Source organism: Lepus europaeus, chromosome 19, assembly GCF_033115175.1.
Source record: "Lepus europaeus isolate LE1 chromosome 19, mLepTim1.pri, whole genome shotgun sequence".
NCBI lineage: Eukaryota > Metazoa > Chordata > Mammalia > Lagomorpha > Leporidae > Lepus > Lepus europaeus.
Genome location: NC_084845.1, coordinates 36,148,461 through 36,172,125, shown reverse-complemented (window position 1 = coordinate 36,172,125; position 23,665 = coordinate 36,148,461). Strand labels below are relative to the sequence as shown.

Sequence of the window (23,665 nt, the reverse complement as noted above, 5' to 3'; positions counted from 1 at the left end):
CAGCGTTTGCTTTCTTTCTGTGAGCTCAGAGACGCAAAGCCTGGGGCGCTAGACATGCAGGAAACACAGCTTCCTGCCTCTACGGTGGCCACGGCAACGCTCTGCTTTGTGTCCGGAAGTCCTGTCACAGTTGAAAGCGTACCCTGCCCGGGGCACTCTCACTTCTCTTTCTCTCGTGGCTGGCTGAGCACACTCACTTTTCTTTTGCATCTGCCTGTGCTAGTTTCCTATGGCTGCCCCGTCGTGCCCCTAGGGACTCAACACAAATGTGCTGACAGTTCTGAAGGTCAGAAGTTTGTGGGTTAAGTCAAGGTGGCTGCGAGGCTGGCTTCTTCTGGATGCTCCAGGGCACCCGTTTCTTTCCTTCCAGCTTTCTGGGGGTCACCATGTTCCTTGGTGCATGGCCCCCACCTGGCTCTCTCTAACCACTGCTCTCCATCCCTCCTCCTCTGTCGGCCTCCCTCTTTCCCTGGTAATGACCTCCATGACGATACTGGGCCCACGAGGATAGTCCAGGATAGCCTCCCATCCTAAGATCATGAACTTGATTACATCTGCAAAGCCCCCCCCCCTTTATTTTGCTGTGTAAGGAAACAGATTCACAGGTTCTGGGATGAGGCTATGGAACTTGGTGGGAGGAGACATTATTGTATCAACTGTAGTCTCCAATTTGCAACTTACATCTGTGTTTTTCCTGTGTACTCAAGCTGAACCCTGCACTAAGTGTTTCTTTAAATATATTATTTCATTTAATCTGAATTCTAAAAAAAAGAGGAGTCTGTTATAGATGAGCAAACTGAGGCAAAAAGGTTACATTACTTGCCTGGGGTCATTAACTTAATATTCAAGCCTAGGCAACATGGCTTCAGAGCCTGTATTCTTTATTACTATTATTATTATTATTAAAGAGGAAGAGAGAAAGAGAGAGGCACAAGACCCCATCCACTGGTTTAACAGCTAGGGCTGGGCCAACCCAAAGCCAGGAACCAGAACTCAATGCAAGCCTCCGACGTGAGTGGCAGGAACCCAATCACTGGGCCATCATCGCTGCCTCCCAGGGTCTGCATAAGTAGAAGCTGGAGTCAGGAGCAGTAGCAGGCACTCTATGGAAATGGGACAGAGGTGTCTACCTACTAGGACAAATGCCTGTCCCCTGAGCCTGCATTCTTTCCTGGTTTTTGTTTGTTTGTTTGTTTTTGTTTTTGTTTTTGGCAGAGTGAGAGTGAGAGAGACAGAGACAGAGACAGAGACAGAGACAGAGAGAAAGGTCTTCCACCCGATGGTTCACTCCCCAATTGGCCGCAACAGCCAGAGCTTCACTGATCTGAAGCCAGGAGCCAGGAGCTTTTTCCCAGTCTCCCACACGGGCTCAGGGGCCCAAGCACTTGGGCTATCCTTCACTGCTTTCCCAGGCCACAGCAGAGAGCTGGATTGGAAGAGGGGCAGCCGGGACTAGAACCAGCGCCCATATGGGATGCTGGTGCCTCAAGCAGAGGATTAACCTATTGCACCACGGCGCTGCCCCCCCCCCCTTTTTTTCTTTTAAGATTTACTTATCCACGTGAGAGGCAGAAAGAGGGAGGGAGGGAGAGACAGAGAGGGAGATATTTCTCGGTACTGGGAGCTTCCACAGCCACATGTTTGTGACTAATCTAGACCCGGCAGAAGTCAGGAATCAAGAATTCCATCTGGCTCTCCACAGGAGTGCCAAGAACTCAAGCATTTAGGCCTCTGTCTGCTGCCTCTCAGGCACACCAGTGAGAAGCTGGATTAGAGGTGGAGACTTGAATCCGATACTGACTACTGACGGGCTGAGGTGTCCCCAGCACCAGCTTAACCTGCTGTGCCACATTCCTACCCCCAAGAGCCTGAAGTCTTAATCAAAGATCACAGACCTTATCCTCAAAGACTTCTTTTTGTCATTAATGTTTTTTTTTTTTTCCCCAGAATTTATTTATTCGAAAGGCAGAGCAACAGAGAGAGGGGGCAGGCGATACAGAGAGATCACCCTGATCACCAGCTGATTCACCCCGCCATGGCTGTAATAGCTGGGGCTGGGCCCTGCGGAAGCCAGGAGTGCAGAATTCCATCCAGGTCTCCCACATGCACGGGACTTGGGCCAACTTCTGCTGCTTTCCCACGTGCATTAGCAAGGAACTGGACCCAAAACAGAACAGCCGCTGCTCAAACCTGAGCACTCTGATATAGTATGCCAGCATTGCAAGCAGTAGCCTTAACCTGCTGTGCCACAAAGCCAGCCCCAGCCTGATTTTTAATTATTAAAGTAATACAATGTGGGGCCAGAGCTGTGGCACAGTAGGTTAATCCTCTGCCTGTGTCGGTGGCATCCCACATGGGCGCCGGTTCTAGTCCAGCTCTCTGCTATGGCCTGGGAGAGCAGTGGAAGATGGCCCGAGTGCTTGGGCCCCTGCACCCACGTGAGAGACCCGGAAGAAGCTCCTGGCTCCTGGCTTCAGACTGGCGCAGCTCCAGCTCTTGCGGCCATCTGGGGAGTGAACCAAAGTCTTTTCTCTCTGTCTCTCCCTTTCACTCTCTATAAATCTACCTCTAAAATAAAATAAAATAAAATAAATGTATGTGGTTAAAAATAATTCCCATGAAAATCAGTCTCCTTCTTCTCCACCCAATCTCTACCTAGATCTCCCTTCCTAGTACCATTTGCCAGAAATGATCCTTTTAACCCTTGCAGCTCCAATACTTGCAGAGATCACCACTGTGTCTTAAATTCTGCAACTTCATTTTTTTTTTACATAGAACATTGTAGGTAGCTGCCCAAATAATAGAAAATGCATTTTTATCCTTTTTTCTAAAAGTATTAAAATGACAACCCTGAATTTAAAAATTCTCAAAAAGGGCTTGAGGCTGGCGCCGCGGCTCACTAGGTTAATCCTCCACCTTGCAGCGCTGGCACACCGGGTTCTAGTCCCGGTCGGGACACCGGATTCTGTCCCGGTTGCCCCTCTTCCAGGCCAGCTCTCTGCTGTGGTCAGGGAGTGCAGTGGAGGATGGCCCAAGTGCTTGGGCCCTGCACCCCATGGGAGACCAGGATAAGCACCTGGCTCCTGCCATCAGATCAGCGCAGTACGCCGGCCGCAGTGCGCCAGCCGCGGCGGCCATTGGAGGGTGAACCAACGGCAAAAGGAAGTCCTTTCTCTCTATCTCTCTCTCTCACTGTCCACTCTGTCTGTCAAAAAAAAAAGGGGGGGGGCTTGAAGGTCCAAGAAATTCATGGATCAATGCATTTATCTAAAAGACACAGGCACTGGTGCAGGCACATGGTATAGTGGTTAAGATGCCATTTGGGGGGCTGGCCCTGTGGTGTAGTGGGTAAAGCTGCCACCTGCAGTGCCAACATCCCATTTGGGCACCAGTTCAAGTCCCAGCTGCTCCACTTCCAATCCAGCTCTCTGCTATGGTCTGGGAAAGCAGCAGAAGATGGCCCAAGTACTTGGGCCCCTGCACCTATGTGGGAGACCCGGAAGAAGCACCTGGCTTCTGGCTTTGGATTGGTGCAACTCCAGCCACTGTGGAGTGAACCAGTGGATGGAAGACCTCTCTCTCTCTCTCTTCCTCTCCCTCTCTCTCTCTCTGCCTCTGCCTCTCAGTAACTCTGCCTTTCAAATAAATAAATAAATCTTTAAAAAAAAAAAAAAGATGCTATTTGGGTATGTGCATCCCACTATTGGAGTGCCCAGTTTGAGTGCTGACCACATTTCTGATCCAGTTGCCTGCTAATGTGCACCCTGGGAGGCAGCCGAAGATGGCTCAAGTGCTCCGATCCCTGCTATCCCATTTGGGAGACCCACATGGAGTTCCACGCTCCTGGCTTCAGCCTGGCCGGCCTTGGCTATATTAGCATTTGAGGAGTGAGCCAGTGGATGGAAGATCTTTGTCTCTCTGCCTTCTATATTTCTCTCTGTGTCTCTTCTTTTAAAATAAAATGACAATAAGTAAATAAGATACAGGCATTGAGCAGAGAGCAAAGGCCTTGGGAGCCAGCAGGCTGTCACTTGGGAAGCACCTTTGGAAGAGGGACTTATCATTTCGGAGTCTCAGTTTCCTTATCTGTAAAACGGTGAGAGCAATGCCCACTTCAGTTTGTTAATTTTAGAACTAAGTCAGTCCCACATTTGAACGTATGTTGAGAGTTCAATACATGCCAATTCCTCTGGGATACTTTGGAAAGAGGGGCAGATATCTGTTAACAACCACTGAAAGCACGTGAAAGAGGAGCTGCAAATGGATTCCACAGTGAAATGTTTCACTTCACGGTCATTGGCTAACGTTTCTTCGTTTGCTCACCCAAAATGTTGAAGTCACTGCGCTAGACTTGGAAAGAAACACAGTGGCAAATGTTACCTGGCCCCTGCCTTAAGGGCTTAGTGTACTCCTTGGCATGTAACAAGAATTCAGTAACTATTTCTGTGTAAAAAGCTAAATTGTGACAACCATGAAGCAAAGATTTGGATGCATGGACGGGAGTCTGTGGGTACTGAGGAGGGGAAGGCACCAGGCGCCGCTGACTACATTCCAATTGAGTCAAGGCTGCCATTTGGAAAGTAATTGTCAGTATCACCCACCTCCACGGGCCCCCAGGGACATGAAAACCCAAATGGCTTTCTAACTTCTTGCAAATGCGGTGCTTAGCATGTAATTCTTGTCCTGGAGCAGCTCAGTGGCATTAAAAGAAAACCGCAGTTAGAAGCCAGTGAATTCCTGAGCATTTGGGCTTTTGGGAACTTTCTGCAGCTAGTTCCAGTTTGATTTCTGAAAATTCTCCACCAGGTTCAGGAAGTTCTGTTTTGGGTGCTGTTTAACACAATCGCCAGCCCCACCCCCCCCTGGTGACTGACTGGCAGCAGGTGTGTCTGATAAAGAAAATCACTTCTGCTCTACTTTAGGCACTTCTGATGCTAGAAACCTGCTGTTCTCTGTGAAACTGATAGGAATCTATGGGGGAGCAAGGAGCACCTCCCAGGCCCAGGCCAAGAAGGGCTGTTTGGCTAGTGGCTGGGAAGGGGATGCTAACAACACAGGTCTGGAGCTCTCCGTGGCAGCTGAATGGTACATGGGTATCAGTGGTCGAACGTAAGAGGAGATGGAGTAGCTTCCTGGGCAAGAGACATCTGTGATCGGCTGGAGTCCCCCAGCCCATGCGGGATCCAATAGATGGGTTTGGTCTTGTGAACTTGTCTGTTGTAAAATAACTGTGTTGACATTAAGATGCCCGGAAGTCATTTGATCTGCATAGTCGTACCTGGTTTAGCCAACTTTGTTATCTGTGATTGCTTTTCCATTTCTTTTTTATAAGGGTTTAGTTATTATTTATTTGAAAGGCTGAGCGTCTCACACACACACACACACATACATACATACACACAGATCTTCCATCTGCTGGTTCACTCCCCACACGGCTGCAGTGGCCAGGGCTGGGCCAGGCTGAAGCCAGGAGCCTGAGTGTATCCTGTGGGTGGCAGGGGCCCAAACACTTGGGGCCATCTTCTGCGGCCCTTCTAGGCATGTTTGCAGGGAGCTGGATTGGAAGCAGAGCAGCCAGGACTCACCAGCACTTAGATACGGGATGCTGGTATCCCAATAGGTGGTTTAACCTGCTGTGCCACAGCACCGGCCCCTGGGATTACATTTCAATCTTTGCAAAGGACAACTTGCTTTTTTGTTTTTAGAGAGGACAGCCAGCGTGCTTTGAATGGACACTAACACATTTGTCCAGTGAGCTAGTAGAGGCTGGGTGGAGAAGACATTTGCAAAACGGGCTTTCAAGAAATTCAAGGATTACAGAGACCCATACAGAAACTTACTTATAGAGCAGCAGCAAGAGGAAAAGCAACGAAGGCAAGATTTCTGCTTTGGGAAAAGGGCGCTGGTCACTGGGAGAAGGCGAAGGTCATCCTAAGTGGAATGAAGGCCTGAACTTTAGAGCGCATTTGGAAAACTACTGTAGAATTTGATATATTTGGGACTCGTACTGTACCACAGCAGGCAAAGCTGCTACTGCAGTACTGGCATCCCCTGTGGGCACCAGTTCAAGTCCCTGCTGCTCTACTTCTGATCCAGCTCCCTGCTATTTTGCCTGAGAAAGCAGCAGAAGATGGCCCAAGTGCTTGGGCTCCTGCACCCAGGTGGGAGACCTGGATTAGGGTCCTGGCTTTGGCCTAACCCAGGCCTGGCCTTTGTGGCCATTTGGGGAATGAACCAGCAAATGGAAGATCTCTCTCTGCTGCTTCCTCTGCCACTATGTAACTCTGCGTTTCTTTGTTTCTTTCTTTCTTTCTTTTTTCTTTTAAAGATTTACTTATTTATTTGAAAGGCAGAAATACAAAGAGAGAAGGAGACAGAAAGAGAGCGAGATCTTCCATTCGCTGGTTTACTCCCCAAATGGCTGCAATGGCCAGGCCAAAGCCAAGAGCCAGGCACTTCTCCCGGATCTCCCACATGGGTGCAGGGGCCCAAGCACAATGGGCCATCTTCTGCTGCTTTTCCAGGTGCATTAGCAAGGAGCTGGATTGGAAGTAGAACAGCCAGCACTCACATGGGCACCCATATGGGATGCTGGCACTGCAGGCAGAGGCTTAATCTTCTACGCATAGCGCTGACCCCAACTCTGCCTTTCACATAAATAAGTAAAAAATCTTTTTGTAAAAAAAGGAATTTTATATATTTGAGATGTGGAAAGATAAGTAAAATGTGAATTCATGTTTCCCAAATTAAGTACTCTGGTTACCCACAAGCCTGGCAAGTAGATAGTGGTGTCTCAGTGTTCTTAATTTATGGAACAGTCGACACATGATCATGTGAGAACGTGGGGGGAGGGGAAGGGGTGTGGTACATGTGTGTATTTTCAGAGCACCCCCATGTGAAAGACCCAGCGATGCCTCATTGTGAAAGCACGATTCTGTTAACAGTCATAGACCCATGCAAAACACTTTCCACTTGTTCTTAGTTCATCTCTTAATACAGTCTCACCAGCATAGGGCAAGGAATAGGTATTTTTGAGAAGATGCCAAAGTATCTGACCTGTATTAAATAACCAGTTACTATGAATCCATATAAAACCCTAAAATAGAGATGCCGTCATTCGTGCCTGCTTCATGCATGAGATAAAGTCATTTGCTATCACTGGAACTTTCGGGCACGTTGGGTGGGGGCAGCAGGGCTGGCACTGTGTGTCCTTGGGGAGTCGGTGGTGTTGCTGTTTGATGTGACTTGAAGGGACTAGGAAAGCTTCCCCGCCCCATGCGGCCTAAAAATATTTATCGTTCATCCTGAAATCCCATCAATTACAGCTTGACTTGGGCTGATGGTTTCCAGCACGAGCCATGCTTTTCTATAGACCAACTGTCACGGAGACAGAGTTGCCACCCTCTTTAGAAGAGAGGGCTTTGTCACCCTGATGTGGTATCTCCCTTCAGATGGGAGATAAGGTGAAATTTGCATCCCACCCATTCCCATAAGCCAGGATGTCAATTTAAGCCCCTCCTAAATCCAGTTAAGATTTGCTGAGATGAAATTAATCTGATGAGACCAGTTTTGTATAAAAAGGAAGCAGAAGGCAGGAGAAGGAATTTTGATTCTTCTAGAGGACAGCCTACGTGGGGCTGAGAAAGCTTCGAGAGAATTCCAGAGGCCACAGTTGCTGCTGCTTGGCTTATGTACGATCTCTAACCCTTCAAGACTGGCGTGTGGCAGCTCTGGAGAGCATCCTGTCCTGGGTACCCCTGCAGCTTAACAGTGGTAAGGTAACTCCTGACTTCCTATCAGCATTGGGCCGGAGAAACTGCCATTTTTCCAAGGGACAAAAATGCTATTGGGTAGAAGCAGAGCTAGAGGTAAGAGGAGGGCAAAATCTCTCCCTGGCAAAGCAGATTGTTTGGAACTTTAACTGCCACATTGTCAAATTCTCCGTAGTCTGTGTTACATGTTTGCAGGGAGGACAAGAGGTTGGGGGTGGGGTGGGGGCAACGCCACATCTCACCAGGAGCTGTTTCTCCCCCAGGGCCGGTATCCTTTAGGCTCAGGGTCAAGGGCGCCCAGTTATTTCCTGTTCACCGCCTGTGAACAAGGAAAATTTATCTCCAAACTGAAACTGTTGACTTTCCCATACAAAGAAGAGTTACAACTTCCCCTAAGGAAAGGTGTGCGTACAATCGTTGTTTAAGTAGTATAATTAGGACTCCTGTAAAATTGTGTTTTGCATATATACAGTTTAGCACATGCTGGGCATTCATACATATAAGAGGGTTTTCAAAAAAGTTTGTGGAAAATGCATATTATGAAAAAAACTACGAAAGTAGTTTTTAAAGATTTTTTTAAAAAGATTTATTTATTTTTACTTGAAAGTCAGAGTTACACAGAGGAGAGAGAAGGAGAGGCAGAGAGAAAGAGGTTTTCCATCTGCTGGTTCACTCCCCAATTGGCCGTAATGGCTGAAGCTGCACTGATCCAAAGCCAGGAGCCAGGAGCCAGGAACCTCTTCTGGGTCTCCCACAAGGTACAGGGGCCCAAGGACTTGAGCCATCCTCCACTGCTTTCCCAGGCCATAGCAGAGAGCTTGATTGGAAGAGGAGAGGCCAGGACTCGAACCGGCACACATATGGGATACCAGCACTGCAGGCAGTGGCTTTACCCACTACGCCACAGCGCCGGCCCCCATTTATTTTTTAATTTAATTTCTCCATGAACTTTTTGAAGTACCGTCATACATGTTCAGTACAGGACTGTGTAAACAAAATGGGCAATTGAGTTTGGCTTGCGCCGCGGCTCAATAGGCTAATCCTCTGCCTGCAGCGCCGGCACCCCGGGGTTCTAGTCCCGGTTAGGGCGCCGGATTCTGTCCCAGTTGCTCCTCTTCCAGTCCAACTCTCTGCTGTGGCCAAGGAGCGCAGTGGAGAATGGGCCCTGCACCCACATGGGAGACCAGGAGAAGCACCTGGCTCCTGGCTTCGGATCAGCATGGTGCGCCCGGCCGTGGTACACCGGCCGCAGCAGCCATTGGGGGTGAACCAATGGAAAAGGAAGACCTTCCTCTCTCTCGCTCTCTCTGTCCACTCTGTCCAAAAAAAAAAAGGGGGGGGGGCAATTGAAGGGATTTTTGAGGGTAATTTTGATTATACTTTTTTTTTTCCCCCTTGTATGGGCAGAATCCAACTGGTAAGATGTGACATCACTAAGTGTTAAGTTTTTCTACATTTTGTAGATGTCATATATTTTGGTTTTTTTTTTCCCCCCAAAGAAACCTTTTATTTAAGGAATACAAGCTTCATGCATTTTATAAGTACAACTTTAGGAGGTGTCCTATATTTTGTTCAAACTTTTTTTATTTAGTCTAAGTGTATGTTGAGATCAGAATCTTTTTTTGAAAGGTTTTATTTATTTATTTGAAAGGCAGAGTTAGAGAGAGAGAGAGAGATCTTCCATCCATTGGTTCACTTCCCAAATGGCCTACATAGCTGGAGCTGTGCTGATCCGAAGCTAGGGGCCAAGAGCTTCTTCTGGGTCTCCCACGTGGGTGCAGGGGCCCAAGCCATCCTCTGATGCTTTCCCAGGCACATTAGCAAGGAGCTGAATTGGAAATGGAGCATCCAGGACTTGAACCAGTGCCCATGTGGGATGCTGGCACCACAGGCAGAGGCTTAGCCCACTATGCCACAGCACTGGTCCTTTCTCTCCCATTTTTTTTTTTTTTTTAAGCTCCTTCATTCCATCTTGGCAGTCTAGTTGTGCACTAAATGAAAGTGACAAACCACGGGCAGACATTGTGGTGCAGTGGGTTAATCTGCCACTGTGATACTGATACCACATATCCGTGCGGATTCAAATCCTGGCTGCTCCATCTCCAACCAGCCTCCTGCTAATGCACCTAGGAAGGCAGAGGAAGATGGCCCAAGTACTCGGACTCCTGTCACCCATGTGGGAGACCCAGACGGAGTCCCTGGCTCCTGGCTTTGGTCTGGCCCAGCCCCGACCCTGAAGGCCATTTGGAGGATGAACCAGCAGATGGTTCATGAATAGATCTTAAAAAAGAAATCAACAAGCTTCAATATGCGTGTTCTAGAATGCTCTTGGTTTTCCTCAAGGCATTGATTAGTGTTAGTTCACCTATTACACACCTATGCCCCCAGGGGTGGTGACCTGTGACCACTTCCTAAGTTTTAGATCTGTAATGCCAGCTGCTTCCTGTAGAAGCCCCTGGCACTTCCCCCTTCATACCACCAGGACAGGAATTCACCTTGCCCCCTGTGGTACTGCCTGTCCCTCACCGTTTGCCAAGCTAGGCATCTCAGAACAGGCCTCAGAGCAGAGCAATGACCCCAGGCTTGGGTTTGAATTCTGGCCATGCCCCTCAGTGCCTGGGGAGGCTGCAGGCCTCCAATGAATGGCAACAGTGGTAATTACTGTTCTGAAGTTTTTATGAGGACTGATGAGGCCTGGCCCCAAGGAGGTGCTTGACAAAAGGCAGCTGACAGGACTTCTTTATTTTTTTTAAATTTTTGGACAGCAGAGTGGACAGTGACAGAGAGAGACAGAGAGAAAGGTCCTCCTATTCCGTTGGTTCACTCCCCAATGGCCGCCATGGCTGGTGCACTGCGCCGATCCGAAGCCAGGAGCCAGGTGCCTCTCCTGGTCTCCCACATGGGTGCAGGGCCCAAGGACTTGGGCCATCCTCCACTGCACTCCCAGGCCACAGCAGAGAGCTGGCCTGGAAGTGGAGCAGTTGGGACTAGAATTGGCGGCCATATGGGATGCCAGCATTGCAGGCAGCAGCTTTACCCGCTAGGCCACAGCATGGGTTCCCACGTACCTTCTTAGTACCAAGCACCTCTTTGGCTTCTTTTGCAATGCCTTTTTTTCTCAGCTGAAGTGAGACATTTATGAGATTTATCGATGTTGGTGCCTCCCCAGATTGTATAAAGCCCATGAATGGGGGAGGGGCCTCTGTGTTCTAAGAACCTAGCATGGTGCCTGGTATTTGGCAGAATGAATGAATGAGAGCAAAACAGGCCACCCCCACTTGGTGACAGAACATCTCCCGAGCAGATGAAAGTAACTGCTTGGAGGGACCAGACTCACCCACCTGGACCCCTGACTCGCCGGCTTTGGGGACCAGCCCCCTCAAGAAACGCTGTGTGGGTGTTATGTGCTCCTGGTCCCAGAGGGAGCGAGCAGCCACAGTCAGCGCAATACTGGGCTGAGAACACGAGCAGAGCTCAGCACAGGTGCAGGCCACACGTTGGTGCAGGGCACCCGAGTTCCGTGCCAGCGCTGCCACGGAAACCCGCCCCCGAGAGAGGCTTGCCCGGACCCCACACGAAAAGTCCCATTTCCTACAGATTCGCACGGAGAGCCAATCTGGATTTGTACACGTTTCAGACTTACTGCACCCACCAGAGCCTTGCAAATGACGCTTCCCTTGCTGCTTTATGTGAGGAGGAGGAGGAACGCAGAGGCCCCCACAGGGGACTTCGCCGCTGCGTGAGAACGCCAAGGAAACCCACGCCTCCGCTGAGACACGGAAGGGCGGCCCACACCCGGGGCCAAGGCGTGGACCTCGTCCCCTCGAGGGTGGGGTCCCGGCGGGGGCCGCGTGCTTTCCCCGCGGAGGCGCTGCGCGGAACCCGCACACAAAACAGAAGGGGCCATAAATAGCAGCAGGCAGCCCTGCCAGGGGCGGCAGCCGGCCCCGGGCTCGCATTCCGGCGGGGCGCGGGACGACCCCTCGGGCCCGGGGACCCGGAACAAAGCCCCGCGGGGGTGGGCGCGGAACGGGTGCCCCGCACCAGCCGCCCGTGCGCCCGTCTTTCCCCGGGCCGGTGGCGGCGGAGAGCGTGACGCGACGGGGCGTGTGTCGGGCGCTCAGCGCGCAGCTCAGCGCTGGTAACAGAGGAGCCGCGGCGCCCGCTGCCACCCGGCGAGCCCTGCACGCCGACGCCCGCGCGCGCAGCTGCCGGTCGCGCCGGCGCCTCTGCGCCTGCGCGCCCGCGGAAGCCCCGCCCCCTCCGGGCTCCCAGCGCGCGGGGCCGCGCCTCCTCATGGCGGCCGCCGCAGTGTGTGGTATTTAGCGGGGGCGCGCGGCGCGCTCGAGGACGCGCGAAACGGCGGCGGCGGCCAGGGGGGGAGCCGGGGCGGCCGTTGCGGGGCGCGCTCTCGAGCGGCGGCGGCGGCGGCTGCCCAGGGTGTCCGGTGTGTCTCGGCGCTGGGAAGAGACGGTGGCGCTGCCCGCGGTGGCGGGGGTTGGCGACGGGGCGCGTTGAGCCAGGACTGGGGTCCGAGGCGCGCTCTCCGCCCACAGGTAAGTGGGGCCCGGCCTGGAGGGAGGAGCCGGCGGCGAGGGGCTCTCCGGGAGGAGGGTTCCCGGGCCCGATAATGGCGGCGGGCGGCGGGGCCGGGGTGCGGGCGGCGTCTTTGTCTCGGCCCGAGCCGGGCCGCTGGGCCGAGCGCCGCCCCCCGCCCCTCCCCTGCCCGCGGCCGCCGCGGCGAGCCGGCTCCCCCCGCCCCCGGCGCCCGGGCCGTCCCGGTGGGGCCGCGGCGGGGGTCGGGCCGCGGGGGAGGCGCCCCGGCCGGGCCCCCGCGCGCCGGGGAGGCGGGCCCGGCGCGCCCCGCGCCCTCGTGCCGGCCTTTGTTGTGGAGGGTCCCGGGGTGTGCGGCCAACATGGCGGAGGTCAGCTGAGTGCGGGCAGCGGCCAGCCCTGCCCTCCGGCCCCTCCCCGCGGCGCGCCGGGCCGCTCGGCCGTCCTTGGCCTGGGCTCGGTGCGCCCGACCCCGGCGGGAGCCGTCGCCGAGGGTGCTGCGCGCTTCCTCTGGCCCTGGCCCGAGGCTTCGTCGTGCAGGGGGAAGAATGCAGCCTCCTCCCTTGTTTACGTCGTTGGAGAGGGGAGCGCCGGGCCGGCCGGCCGGGGCAGCGCCGGCTTTTCAGTGCAGAGCTTGTTTTCCCTCGGCTTCACGTGCTGCGCAGTTGCAGGTCCCTCCTGGACTCTGCCGGGCTTATAACTTAGGCAAGCGGATACCCGGCCACAGCGATGCATAGGTTTTTTCTTTGCCGCCTGCCCGCTCCTGGAGGAATGCGTTTGCGCTGACATTCGGAAAAGTCCAGCTGGCGTGCTGGGAAAAATCAGATTGAGTGGTTGATGGTTGTAGTCACAGAAGGCGTGCACATGGATGTAGGACCACGGTCAGCCAGTTTCCGGCAGTCGAACCTTGACCATTGCGTGATAAGCGGCTGTCAAGAGTACATTCTTAACTCTTCTCCGCAGTTGAGTGTCTGGGGTACAGACTTGGTAGTCCGACTCTGCCTGCTTGGGTTCCAGTCGTGCTCCGCCGGTTTCTGACCTTGGGCGATATACCTAATCGCTCTGTGCTGCTTTTTTCTTACCTGCAACTGGGAGTCAGGACAGTGCTTACCTGGGGCATGTGTTGAGAGTTGCTGGGAGATGGTACCTGGTGGGGTGATCCTTAGCTGAGCACTTCGCGTGGTGGCAGGCCCATAGCTAGGGCTCAGTACATGCTCACCGCTAAGGCTGTTGTTTAATAGCCAACAAGGTTATCTTGGCAGCGTGGATGTGTTGGAAGTGCCTTGACCGGAGTTTGGGGAATCATGCTATAACTCATCAGCGCTTGGGTTTTTCTGCTTTTGTATTTTGCTGTCAAAAAGGAAAGAAGAGGTTTAGATGATAAATTGACAGGCCCTCTGGGACTTGACGTTTTGGGAATTTCTACGGTAAGGCATTTTGAACGACTAGATCTTTTGTGGTCTGCGATTTAACCAAGTGGATCAAAATGTGATTTCCACTGGGCAATTTTCGATTTAAGGATTGATTTACTTTCAAGGGCTTGAGTTAACTGACTTGGCAAACTGGGGCACCAAGTTCCTTTAACTGAGTGTTAGGTGTCTGTGGTGTCACCATCTCTTTTAGAAGTTACTGAGGAGCACAGTGCAATTCGGTGACACATGTAACAGTCCGGTAGCCTCATCAGGGAGATTCTGCTTCCGGGGCCGATGGAGAGGACTACCGATAGCCGCTGAGAGAACTCTGATGGATGCCCAGATTGCTTGTGTTAGGTTTTCATGGAAAATTTAAACAGAGACTTTGGTAATCGAGAAAGGTTAGTTATTTTTTCCTCAAAGTATACTTTGTCAAAATTTTTTTCTTTATGTGTATTATAAGACTACATTAAATGATCTTTTGGGGCACATTTCCAGCACAATTCAGTAACATTTAACAATTCTTTAAACAGAAATAGAGTGTAATTAAAGATAAAAACTATTTTTCTTAAAATTTATTTATTTGAAAGGCAGAGTTTCAGAGAGAGGAGAGACAGAGAGAGAGGTCTTCCATCCCCAGGTCTGCTCCCCAGATGGCTGCAACGGCTGGGGCAGGGCTCAGCCAAAGCCAGGAGCCAGGAGCTTGCTCAAGGTCTCCCACGTGGGTGCAATGGCCCAAGCACTTGGGCCATCTTCCACTGCTTTCCTGGCTCATTAGCAGGGAGCTGGATCCGAAATGGAGCAAACAGAATACAAACTAATGCTCATAGGGCTGCTTAACCTGCTATGCCACAATGCTGGCCCTGTATTTTTAAAGCTAAGTGTTTCATGGGGGCTGGCGCTGTGGTGCAGCAGGTTAACGCCCTGGCCTGAAGCACCGGCATCTCCTATGGGTGCTGGTTCTAGTCCCAGCTGTTCCTCTTCTGATCCAGCTCTCTGCTATGGCCTGGGAAAGCAGTAGAAGATGGCCCAAGTGCTTGGGCCCCTGCACCCACATGAGAGACCTGGAAGAAGTTCCTGGCTCCTGGCTTTGGATCAGCTCAGCTCTGGCCGTTGCGGCCAATTGGAGGGTGAACCATCGGATGGAAGACCTCGCTCTCTACCTCTCTCTGTAACTCTGTCTTTCAAATAACTAAAATAAGTCTTAAAAAAAAAAAAAGCTAAATGTCTCCAAAGTAAAAACAAATCTAATCAATTCTTACTGTTCAATTTTTTTTTTAATTTTTTTGTTTTTTTTTTATTTATTTTTTATTTTTTATTTACAGGCAGAGTGGACAGTGAGAGAGAGAGACAGAGAGAAAGGTCTTCCTTTGCCGTTGGTTCACCCTGCAATGGCCGCCGTGGTAGGCGCGCTGCGGCCAGCGCACCGCGCTGATCCGATGGCAGGAGCCAGGTGCTTATCCTGATCTCCCATGGGGTGCAGGGCCCAAGGACTTGGGCCATCCTCCACTGCACTCCTGGGCCACAGCAGAGAGCTGGCCTGGAAGAGGGGCAACCGGGACAGGATCGGTGCCAGGACTAGAACCCGGTGTGCCGGCGCTGCAAGGCGGAGGATTAGCCTAGTGAGCCGCGGCGCCGGCCTCTTACTGTTCAATTTACATCTCAATGTCTTCTCTCAAAGCTTCCTGAAATTCTTGCAAGATTGCTAGAGAAATATTCTCCAATATCTGTAATTTAGTAATCATTAAGGGGCTGGCTCTGTGGCATAGTGGGTAAAGCCACCACCTGCAGTGCCAGCATTCCATTAGGGCACCAGTTCTAGTCCCGGCTGCTCCACTTCCGATCCAGCTCTCTGCTATGGCCTGGGAAAGCAGTGGAAGATGGCCCAAGTCCTTGAGCCCCTGCACCCATGTGAGAGACCTGGAGCAAGCTTCTGGCTCCTGGTTTCGGATCTGCGCAGCTCTGGACATTGCAGCCAGTTGGGGAGTGAACCAATGGATGAAAGAATTTCTCTTTCTCTCTGTAACTCTGCCTTTCAAATAAATAAATAAATCTTAAAAAAAAAAAAACAACAATTAGTTAATTAGACAAAGAAAACATCTAGCTATCAACAGCAGTATGAAAAACAAGACTTTATTTTCAGTAGATTGGGTGTTTTGAAAACTTCATGAGGGTAACAGTAGCTTTGTCAAGTTTTAGGTAACTGCTTCAAGTTTATCTGGAAGCAGTTGATTTATGTAATTCTTAAAGATTTATGTAATTCTTTTTTTTAGCTTGAGATCTGTTACACCCTTATTTTGTAATTATGGAATTTCCATATGTACCTTGTAAAATGTTTAAATTCTGATACAGACATTGAACAAAATTGTATGAAAACCTCAGAACCTCCTACACTATGGCCCTCAATAAAAACACAAATAGGAATGACATTTTCCTCTTCGCAGTAAATACCCTTGATGGTAGTCTTTTAAGATTTTAAAGTTTATTGGTTTGAAAGAGAGACAGTTCTCCCATCCATGGTTCACTCCCCCAAAGGCCCGCAATAGCCATGGATGGGCCAGGCCACAACCAGGAGCTGTAACTCAGTCTGGTCTGCCTGCTGGGTAGAGGGTTGCAGCCGCTCAGGCCATCATCTGTGCCCTCTCAGGGTGTACCGTAGCAGGAAAGTGGATTTCGGAGCAGAGCTGAAACTCAGACCCAGTCACTGTGTGCGTGTCTCAAGTGCTGCGCTGAAACACCTGCCCCAGACCATTGATCCTTTTACTGTCTGCGGTTTTTGCCTTTCCAGAATGTCACATGGTTGGAACCATGCGGTGTGAAGCCCTTTCAGATTGGCTGCTTTCACTTCATAATCTGCATGCGACTTGTTTTTAGCACTGAATGTTCTTTTGTCTAGGTGTACCCTAGTTTGTGGAATCACCTGCCTACTGAAAGACGTCTTAGAGGCAGTCAAGTTTTGGCAGTTACGATGAAAGCTGCTGTAAACGTCCATGTTTGGGGTTTTGTGTAGATGTGAGTTTTTGACTTCTTTGAGTACCAGGGCGTGTGATAGCTGGATCATGTGGTAAGAATATGTTTAGCTTTGTAACAAACTGCCAAGCTGTCTTCCAAAGTGGCTGTACCATTTCGCATTCCTGCCGGTAGTGAATGAGAGTCTGCTGCTGCATGTCCTCACTGGCACTTGGGGATAAGTGTTCTGGATTTTGGCTGTGCTATTAGGTGTGTGGAGGTATCTTACAGTTTTTAGTTTACATTTCCCTGTTGACATGTGCAGCATCTTTTTGTGCTGTTTGCTGTCTGTATCTTTGTTGAGGTATGTTTAATTAAGGTCTCTGGCCCATTTTTAAAGCAGATTGTTTTCTTATTGAGTTCTTTATATATTTTGCATAATGCTTTATTAGATTTTTTTTGCATATGTATATATATTTCCTACTGTCTGGGTATCTCAAATTTGGCGTTGCTCCGCTCTCACTCACTCTTTTTTTTAATTTTTTTATTTTTTGACGGGCAGAGTGGATAGTGAGAGAGAGACAGAGAGAAAGGTCTTCCTTTGCCGTTGGTTCACCCTCCAATGGCCGCTGCGGCCAGCGCACCGCGCTGATCCGAAGGCAGGAGCCAGGTGCTTATCCTGGTCTCCCATGGGGTGCAGGGCCCAAGCACTTGGGCCATCCTCCACTGCACTCTCGGGCCACAGCAGAGAGCTGGCCTGGAAGAGGGGCAACTGGGACAGAATCTGGCACCCCAACCGGGACTAGAACCCAGTGTGCCAGCGCCGCAAGGCGGAGGATTAGCCTGTAGAGCCACGGCGCCGGCCTCACTCACTCTTACATTCAGCCCTTTTCTTGTAGTCCGTCTGCTTTGGGTCCCTGCCTTCTTCAGTCGGTTGTTTGTACCGCAGTTTAAGTGAACTTTGCGGGGGGTGAGCCTGACTTTGTAAAGTCCAAGTTTCTGTGTGGTGAGGTCAGTACAGAGCCCCCCTCACCTGCCCCCTCTTGTTACTTCTGAACCATCTTGGACTCTGTACTCACAAGTTCCTCTCTTCCTGTTAAGCTTTGGGCTGAGCAGCTCTCCCTGAATTCCCCACGCTGAGCTGGGTGCCCTCTGTGTTCTCTTAGCACTCTCTGCTTGGCCCCACTGCAACATGTATTTTCCTGAAAGATAATTTTTCTTTGGTTTTCTGTCTTTCCAAATAGACTAAGTTCTGTGAGGACCTGGTCTTGGTCACCCTTGTTTGTCTAGAGTTTTGCACTATTTTTGGCACATAGTTGGTGCTCAGTAAATATTGACTGAATGACTGACTAATACCTTCATACTGTCCTTAACATGTGTTTCCAGTGGTATCTCCAGCATTTCCTTTTTCCCCTAACTATTCAAGTTGGATTCTTTTGTTCCTTGTATACTGTACAGCTCACCTTTGTTCATGATTGTATTTAATCTCAAACATCTATCTGTGCTACTTGTGCAGATTACCTAGCCACTTTGAACAGATATTAAGTATATCGCTGCTCTCCCCTGCTCCAGCCCCCAGTGTCAGAATGCTACAGTGGCTGTTGAGTGGTTAGCAGAACAGGCTTGCTTATTTATTTATTTATTTAATTAATTTATTTATTTATAGAAAGGCAGAGTTATAGAGAGGCAGAGAGCGAGAGAGAGAGAGAGGTCTTTTATCTGCTGGTTCACTCCCCAAATGGGTGCAGCGGCTGGAGCTGAGCCAATTCAAAGCCAGGGGCCAAGAGCTTCTGGGTCTCCCACACAGGTGAAGGTGCCCAAGCACTTTGGCCATCTTCCATTGCTTTCCCAGGCCATAGCAGAGAGCTGGATCAAAAGTGGAGCAGGCCAGCGCCGTGGCTTAACAGGCTAATCCTCCGCCTTGAGGCGCCGGCACACCGGGTTCTAGTCCTGGTTGGGGCACCGGATTCTCTCCCGGTTGCCCCTCTTCCAGGCCAGCTCTCTGCTATGGCCCTGGAAGGCAGTGGAGGATGGCCCAAGTGCTTGGGCCCTGCACCTGCATGGGAGACCAGGAGAAGCACCTGGCTCCTGGCTTCGGATCAGCTAGATGCGGCGGCCATTGGAGAGTGAACCAAAGGCAAAAAGGAAGACCTTTCTCTCTCTCTCTCTCTCACTATCCACTCTGCCTGTCGAAAAAAAAAGTGGAGCAGCCAGGACTCGAACTGGTGTCCATATGGGATGCCGGCACTGCAGGTAGCAGCTTTACCCACTCTGCCACAGTGCTGACCCCGGAAGGATAGGCTTTTAAGAGTTGACCCTGGATGTATCTCTTAGCACTCATTAGTTGTGCTTGTGACTGTAAGATCCCTGAGATCAGGGACATTGTTTACTTGGTGCATCAAAACACATTGCCTAACACATAGAAAGTACTTAAATAGTTTTTAAGAAGTACTTGTTTAATAAGTCCTCAAATGTTACCACTTATACTCTAGTGCGGAAAGAAATAAACAATTACAAACTGTGATACTTACTATAAAAAGAAGTCAAAAGTACTGAAGTGGAGAATGGGTGTGGGAAGGAGACCTGCTGTCTGAAGTGGTGACATTTAAAGGGAGATAAAAGGATAACGATGCCAGCCCTTTGAAGGGGCAGGGAAGCGCCGCAGCTTGAAGGAGCCGCCTGGTACAGAAGGCCTTTGAGACAGGAATGAAGTTGCACTGCTGAGGACCCGATGGGAGGGAGAGGAGTGGGTAGGACTCAGACCCTGTAGAGTCAAAGCCAGGAGTGTGAATTCTTAAGAGTGCTGGGAAACTCAAGGTTTTAATTAAAGGGATGATATAATCCACTAATGTAAGATTGCTTTAGCTGCTGTTTGGAGACTTGATTGGTTAGGAGCTATTTCTTTAATCAGCAGTAGTTGATTATGACTTGGATTAAGGTGGTGGCAGTGAAGATGGAGAAAATGGAGTGGATTTGAAATATGTTTTGGATACAGAACTAATAGGACTTGCTGGTGGATTAGACATGAGAAGCAAGGGAAGAAAAGAATTGTGTTTCTGGCTTGGGCAGCTGTGTGGATCCTGGTGTCAGTTACCAAGATGGAAAAGGGCGAGGAGACAGAAGGATAGATAGTGGCAAAATTTGAAAGTTGTGATGTGTTGATTTGAGGTGTCTGTGAGGTACCCGGGATGATGCCGTGTGGGAGAAGGGAAGCCAGGGGATGTGGTGGCACAGAAGCCAGCAGGGAAATAACCGGTGCGTGTCTGAGTGCTAGAGGCAATGAGAGGAAGTGACTGACGCAAGGCCTGGTAGAAGGCCTGAGAAGTCTCCGGAAGTGAGCACAGTGCCCAAGTGTAGGGCTACTTCTTCCACTCTGAAGTTAGCTTGTAGGCTTGCTGGTGGGTAGATAGGACAGTTTGCATTGGTGGCTTCTGTTGTCTTTTCTAAAGAAGAATAAGATGGAGTATAAGTACTCTGCAACACTGTGGCGCGACAAAGGTGTGTGTGGGAGAAAGAGGGGACGTGGCTGAGCCAGAAGGAAGGAGAGAAGTGCTGTGAGGCATAAGCTAATGATGACACTGCTTGCTATTCTTGTTTAGGGAGATTGAATACATAAAGCAGTGATGTGGCTTTTTCTCCCCCTAAATTTAAACTTTTTTCGTTAGTGTTTAGTACAACACAGAAAAGTACTCGAATCCTGTTCAGCTTGATAAATTTTCACAAAGGGAACACACTATTGTAACCAGCTCCTGGATCAAGAAACAGAACATTACTGGAACAAGAAAACTCCTTCCTGCCTCCTTATAATTAATACCCACACCCTCCCAAGGAAACCACCTCTTGACTATTAACACCATAGGTTGATTTTTGCCTGTTTTTGAAGTTTATGTGAATGGAACAATACAGTATGTACTTTTTCACATCTGTTTGGTTTTTTTACTCAACACGTGTGTGAGATTCAGAAGTGTTTTAAGTTGTCTCAGTACATTTATACTGATTTTTTTCTTAATTCTTCAAGAACTCTGAGTTGAATGAGATAGACAGTATGACAGGAGTGATAATGACAGTGACCTTTATTGGGTTTGAATTTGCCCAATCATGTTAGTTTTATTCATAAAATAAAATCCGAGTTTACAGTTTGTTCATTTTTATTTGCTTTCTGTGAACAGGGGGCTTGAAAACATGTAAGGAACTAGAAACAGAAAAACTTGGGGAACTGATTTGTATCAATAATTTGGATCTGTTGAAAAGCACTTTCTTTACAAATTTGAAAGAATTTAATGCCAGACTTGAATTTGTATAGGAAGTATAACACTGCATTTGTTATTTACTTTTTATTTATTTGAAAGGTGGAAAGACAGAGAACCAGAATTTCTATCCACTGGTTCGCTTCCCAAATGCCTCTAATAGCCAGCACTTTGCCAGGCTGTACCTAAGAACTTTTATCTGGGGGCTGGCACTGTGGCATAGCAGGCAAAGCTGCCGGTTTCAGTGCCAGCATCCCATATGGGCACTGGTTCAAGTCCCGGCTGCTCCACTTCCGATCCAGCTTTCTGCTATGGCCTGGGAAAACAGTAGAAGATGGCTCAAGTCCCTGGGCTCCTGTACCCCTGTGGGAGACCCAGAATAAGCTCCTGGCTTCAGATCAGTGCAGCTTCTGCTGTTGTGGCCATCTGTGGCGTGAACCAGCGGATGGAAGACCTCTCTCTCACTCTGCCTCTGCTTTTCTGTAAGTAAGTAAGTAAATAAATGAATCTTTAAAAAAGAAAAACACTTCTACCTGGGTGTCCCACATAGGTGGTAGAGACCCAAGTACTTGAACCATCACCTGCTGCCTTCCAGGGTGCATTAGCAGGAAGCTGTGTGGAAGAAGTGGGACTCCTTCCTTGACAGTCTAACTTAGTGAACCACCACTGCCTTACAGTTGCTTATTACTGTCCTGCTGATGAGCCCAGCTAGTGAGGTCTTGAAATAGTGAATATAGTAGCTTCACTGCTGAGACTGTCTTTGCAAAGTTATTTCAGTAATTGGTTTAACTAAATGGAATCTAATTCTTTTTAAAAGAACTTCCTGGGGGCCAGTGCTGTGGTGAAGTAGGTTAAGACTCTGCCTGGGGCTCCCGCATCCCATATGGGCGTTGATTTGAGTTCTGGATGCTCCACTTCTGATCCAGCTCTCTGCTGATGGCCTGGGAAAGCAGTAGAAGATGGCCCAAGTGCATGGGCCCCTGCACCCACATGGGAGACCTGGAAGAATGTCTTGGCTTTGGATTGGCTCAGCTCCAGCCATTGGTGGCCATTTGGGGAGTGAACCAGTGGATGGAAGCTCGCTTGCTCTCGCTCTCTCGCTCTCTGTCGCTCTGTCTCTCCCTCTCTGTAACTCTACCTCTCAAATAAATAAAATCTAAAAAAAAAAAAAAGAAAAAAACTTCATGGTTTCCCTCTTCTACTTTAATTCACCTTTTGCTTCTTTGAATTTGATCACAACTCACTCAGTCTTGGTAGGTGAGGTAGCTTTACTTTTTTTTTTTAAGACTTGTTTTTTATTTACTTGAAAGGCAGAGACAGGAGGAGAGACAGGGAGGGAGGGGGAGAAGGAGGAGGAGGAGAGAGAGAGAGAATCTTCCATCCACTGGTTCACTTCCCAAATGGCTGCAATGGTCAGATTGTGCCAGGCCGAAGGCAGGAGCCTTGAGCTTCTTCTGGGTCTACCACGTGCGTGCAGGAGCCCAAGCACTTGGGCCATTTTCTGCTGCTTTCCCAGGTGTGTTAGCAGGGAGTTGGATGGGAAGTGGAGCAGCTGGGGCTTGAATCAGCATAATTGGCATCCATATGGGATTGCTGGTGCAAGTGGAAGCTTAACCTGATAGCCATAGCACAGACTCTGGTAGCTTTACTTTCAGGATTTCTTGGGATCTTGATGTAGCTTTATTAGGGACAGCTTTGGACATCTTGTCAGGGCAGGTCTGAGTTAATTTCTGCAGACTGTATTTGGTTGGGGGGCAATCATTAATTTTATTTAGTCTTACTATTTAATTTTTTTATAAAACATATAGCTCTTTGTGAACAGGCTGGTTTTTAAAAAATATTTTCTATTTAAGTATATATGAAGCATTAAAATAATTTAATAAAAAAAGCAGTGGACAAAATCAATTCTTCATATCTGCGTTTGGTTTTCTGAGGAAGTCACCATCAACTCCTTAGTAGTGACAGTGGGGATATGAAAAAAATCACTGAAAACTTTTAAAATGTAATCCTTTTTTATTACCTAAATAGTTTGTCTTATGTAACATTTGAGAAATACAGAAACGTGCCCCTCTCTACATGATCATTCATAATCTGATTGTTGTAGATATTTTGGTGTACTCTGTGTGCTTCACATTTGTGTTTTTATTTTATTTTTTTGAGTCAGCCATAGATAGTAAAATCAGATTTTTTTTTTAAGATTTTATTTATTTATTTGAGAAGTAGAGTTACAGATAGTGAGAGGGAGAGACAGAGAGAAAGGTCTTCCATCCGATGGTTCACGTCCCAAATGGCCACAACGGCCGGATCTACGCTGATCAGGAGCCAGGAGCTTCCTCTGAGTCTCCCATGTGGGTGCAGGGACCCAAGGACTTGGGCCATCTTCCACTGCTTTCCCAGGCCATAGCAGAGAGCTGGATGGGAAAAGAGGCAGCTGGGACTAGAACCAGCGCCCATATGGGATGCCGGCGCCACAGGCGGAGGATTAACCTGCACCACAGTGCTGGCCTCCAATTTTTTTTTTTTTTTTTTTAAGATTTATCATTTATTTGAAAGGCAGAGAGAGACACAGATCTTCCATCCCCCTGGTTCACTCTCCAAATGGCCTCAATGGCCAGGGATGGGCCAGGCCAAAGCAGGAGCCAGGAATTCCATCTGGGTCTCCCGCATGGGTGGGTGGCAGCAGCCCAAGTACTCCCAGACACCCACAGTGCTAATCCCTAAAGTTAATTTA

The 23,665-nt window shown here is 49.5% G+C and overlaps 1 protein-coding gene across 1 annotated transcript in view; it reads left to right on the top strand.

Moving 5' to 3' along the window:
- Positions 1–12,196: 12,196 nt before the first annotated feature.
- Positions 12,197–23,665, top strand: part of SIAH1 (siah E3 ubiquitin protein ligase 1) — a 29,074-nt gene continuing 17,605 nt past the window's right edge. The window contains exon 1 of the mRNA XM_062176603.1: positions 12,197–12,328. The gene's annotated coding sequence lies outside the window, so the exon portion shown is untranslated. The remainder of the gene's footprint in view (positions 12,329–23,665) is intronic.